The sequence below is a fragment of the Humulus lupulus genome, chromosome 1, assembly GCF_963169125.1.
Source record: "Humulus lupulus chromosome 1, drHumLupu1.1, whole genome shotgun sequence".
In the NCBI taxonomy this organism is placed as follows: domain Eukaryota; kingdom Viridiplantae; phylum Streptophyta; class Magnoliopsida; order Rosales; family Cannabaceae; genus Humulus; species Humulus lupulus.
The window spans coordinates 98,866,559-98,871,092 of NC_084793.1; positions in this window are offsets into that span (position 1 = coordinate 98,866,559).

Here is a 4,534-nt window from a genome sequence, read left to right on the forward strand (position 1 = left end):
GAAATTTTCCTGAACAGCTCGGGATACTAATTCTGCATATCTGACTCCAGTTCCCAGGTCGCTTCCTCGACCTTGCTGTTCCTCCACAATACCTTAACCAAAGGTATTGTTTTATTCCTGAGAACCTTATCTTTTCTATCAAGAATCTGGACTGGCTGCTCCTCAAAGGAGAGATCTGGCTCAAGCTCCAGATCTTCATAACTCAAAATATGATTCACATTAGATACATACCTCCGAAGAGCTGAAACATGAAATACATTATGCACGGCTGACAACGCCGGTGGCAAAGCCAACCTGTAAGCCACCTGACCAATCCTCTCCAGGATCTCCAATGGACCTACAAACCTAGGGCTTAGCTTGCCCTTTTTTCCAAACCTTCTCACCCCTTTCCATGGCAAGACTCTAAGGAAGACATAGTCTCCCACTTGGAACTCCACGTTCCTGCGCTTGGGATCTGCATAGCTTTTCTGCCTACTCTGAGAAGCGAGCATCCGAGCTCTAATCTTCTCAATGGCCTCACTGGTCCTCTGGACTGCCTCAGGACCTAAGTATCTCCTTTCACCTGTCTCATCCCAATGAATGGGAGATCTGCACTTCCTACCATACAACATCTCATAAGATGCAACTCCAATGGTAGACTGATAACTGTTGTTATAGGAGAACTCTATCAAAGGTAGATACTTACTCCAAGATCCACCAAAGTCCAACACACATGCCCGCAGCATGTCTTCCAATATCTGGATGGTCCTCTCAGATTGCCCATCTGTCTGAGGATGATAAGCAGTACTAAACTTTAATTGTGTACCCATGGCATTCTGTAAACTCCCCCAGAACTTGGAAGTAAAAGTAGGGTCCCGATCTGACGCGATCGACCTAGGCGCTCCATGAAGGCACACGATCTCTCTCACATAGAGATCTGCATACTGGTCAACTGTATAAGCAGTCCTCACTGGAAAGAAGTGAGCTAACTTGGTGTAGCGATCCACTATCACCCAAATAGAATCATGCTCACCAACAGTCCTGGGTAAGCCCACCATGAAATCCATCGTGATGTCCTCCCACTTCCACTCTGGGATATCCAGAGGCTGCAATAACCTTGCCAGCCTCTGATGCTCAGCCTTGACCAGTTGACATGTCAAGCACTTAGCCACATACTCTACTACATCTCTCTTCATCCCAGGCCACCAATACAACGATCTCACATCCTGATACATCTTCGTGGTGCCTAGATGCAAAGAGTAAGGTGTAGTATGAGATTCATCCAGAATCTCTTGTCTCAAGGAAGTGTCTAACAGAACACATATCCGCCCCTTGTATCTTAACAAGCCTAACTCAGACACTGTATAATCTTTGGATGCTCCAGCCAGAACATCCTCTCTGATCTTGATCAGCTGTGGATCACTCAACCGACCGTGTTTGATTCTCTCCAACAGCGTAGACTGTAGCGAAATATTAGCCAACTGGCCCACCAGCAACTCTATACCAGCTCTGGTCATATCATCTGCTAATTCTCTAGCTATCAGCCTCATACCATAAATCTATCCTAGACCCTTCCGGCTTAAAGCATCAGCTACCACGTTGGCTTTTCCTGGATGGTACAAAATCTCACAGTCATAATCTTTTACTAACTCCAGCCAACACCTTTGCCTCATATTCAAATCTTTCTGAGTGAAGAAGTATTTTAGGCTCTTGTGGTCTATATAGATCTCACACTTCTCTTCGTAGAGATAATGCCTCCATATCTTTAAAGCAAAGACTACAGCCGCCAACTCCAAATCATGAGTGGGATATCTCTTTTCATACTCCTTCAACTGACGAGAAGTATAAGCAATTACCTTTTCTGACTGCATCAGAACACAACCCAAACCCTGATGAGAAGCATCACAATAAATCACAAACTTCTCCTGATCTTTCAGAAGACTCAGATTCGGAGCTGTAATTAACCTCTGCTTCAATTCCTGGAAGCTGTTCTCACATTTATCTGACCACACAAATTTCTGACTCTTGCGTGTCAACTCAGTCAACGAAGTAGCAATCTTTGAGAACCCTTCCATGAAACGCCTATAATAACCTGTCAATCCAAGGAAACTTCTAACCTCAGAAGCATTCTTTGTCCTTGGCCAGTCTTTGACCGCTTCAATCTTCGCTGGATCAACCTTAATCCCCTCCTTACTGACAATGTGCCCAAGAAAGGATACCTGAGATAACCAGAACTCACATTTCTTGAATTTGGCAAATAATCTGTGTTCCCTCAGTCTCTGTAGAACCAACCTTAGATGTTGCTCATACTCTGACTCAGACTGAGAATATACCAGAATATCATCGATGAAGACGATCACAAACTGGTCCAGGTAATCCTTGAACACTATGTTCATCAGATCCATAAAAGCAGCAGGGGCATTAGTCAATCCAAATGACATAACTAAGAACTCATAATGTCCAAATCTGGTACGAAAAGCAGTCTTCGATATGTCCCCCTCCTTGACCCTCGACTGATGATAACTAGATCAGAGGTCGATCTTTGAGAATACCTTCTTACCTTGCAACTGATCAAACAAATCATCTATCATTGGCAAAGGATACTTGTTCTTAATTGTCAACTTATTCAGTTCTCTGTAATCAATACACATCCTCAGAGAACCATCCTTCTTCTTCACAAACAGAACTGGCGCACCCTAAGGTGAGAAACTAGGTCTAATAAAACCTAAATCCAACAGTTCTTACAACTGCACTTTTAATTCTTTCAACTCAACTGAGGCCATTCTGTAAGGAGCTCTAGACACTGGCTCTGTCCCTGGTGCCAGTTCTATATTGAACTCAATTTCTCTGTGCGGTGGCAACCCTGGCAAATCTTCTGTAAGGAGCTCTAGACACTGGCTCTGTCCCTAGTGCCAGTTCCATACTGAACTCAATTTCTCTGTGCGGTGGCAACCCTGGAAAATCTTCTGGAAACACATCCAGGAATTCACAAACAAGTCGGGTCTCTTCTGGTCTGGCACGACCTGGGTGGTATCAACCACACTGGCCAAGAATCCAATGCAACCTCCTTGCAATAGATCCCTAGCCCTCAATACAAAAATCATAGGTATACGAGGTCCATGCACGGTACCAACAAACACAAAAGGATCCTCACCTTCAGGCTCTAAGGTGACCATCTTCCTTCTGCAATCAATGGTTGCCCCATACTTCACTAACCAGTCCATACCCAAAATCATGTCGAAGTCAGTCATAACTAACTCTATCAAATCCACTGATAACTCTCTGCCCTCCACTGTCACTGGCAAAGATCTGACCCATCTCCTGGATACCACTAACTCCCCAGCGGGTAATAAAGTTCCAAACCCCACTGCATAAAAATCACAGGGTCTACACAGTCTATCAATAATTCTACTAGCAACAAAAGAATGTGTAGCACCAGAATCAATCAATACATTATAAGGGGTTCCAGCACTAAGAAGCTGACCTGTAACAATTGAGGGAGAAGCCTCAGCTTCTGCTTGAGTCAATGCGAACACTCGAGCTGGGTTGAGCTGTCCGCTTTCCTGGGTTCTTCTTTTCTGATCTTAGGGCAATCCTTTTTAAGATGACCCACTGCTCCACATGAGAAGCAGGCCCTTGCCCTACATTCTCCCAAATAATGCCTCTTTCATCTAGGGCATTCAGGATAAGACTTCCAGGCTTCAATACCACCTGGACGACCCATTGAAATACCACGGGGCCACCTATCAGGACCTGGAACTGGGAAGGTATCAGGAACCTTCCTCTTCTGCTCACTGGGGCCTCCACCCCTACCTGAACCCACAAATGGAGGACCTCGCCTCCTGAATTCCTTTCTGGCTGCACTGTCACGCCAGATCCTGTTCTTTGCACTCTCAGCTGTGAGTGCCTTCTCAACCACCTATGCATAGGTAGTAACCCCAGCCACAGTGGTGATACGTACATCACGGGCTAATCTGGGTTATAGCCCCTGCATAAATCTCTCTCTTCTGGTCCCATCAGTGGGCACCAGCTCCATGGAAAATTTCGCCAAACAATCAAATTTTAAGGCATACTCGGTGACTGACAAATTTCCCTGAAGTAGCCTAATGAATTCCTCGGCCTTTGCCGCCCTGATAGCATCATTATAATATTTCTCATTAAACAAAGTTTGAAACTCCTCCCAACTCAAGGCATTAACATTTTTGGTCTGGGTAATAACCTCCCACCAGATCCGGGCATCCTCTCAAAACATATAAGTGGCACAGGCCACCCTCTCATTACCAGATACCCTCATGAAGTCAAGGATAGTGGTAATCATACTCATCCATTGCTCTGCCTTGGCAGGATATGCATTGCCTTCAAATACTGGAGGTTGTTGCTTCCTGAACCTTTCATAAAGAGGTTCCCATTTATTTCCAACCTCAGGCTGATGCCCAGCTGCTGGCACCAACACAGAAGGTGCCTCTGATCCACTGGCCACTACAGGTGCTTGTTGCTATCTCTAGAGACGAAGCTCTTCTCCCTGTCTCAACACTATTGCCTACAGATTGCTAAC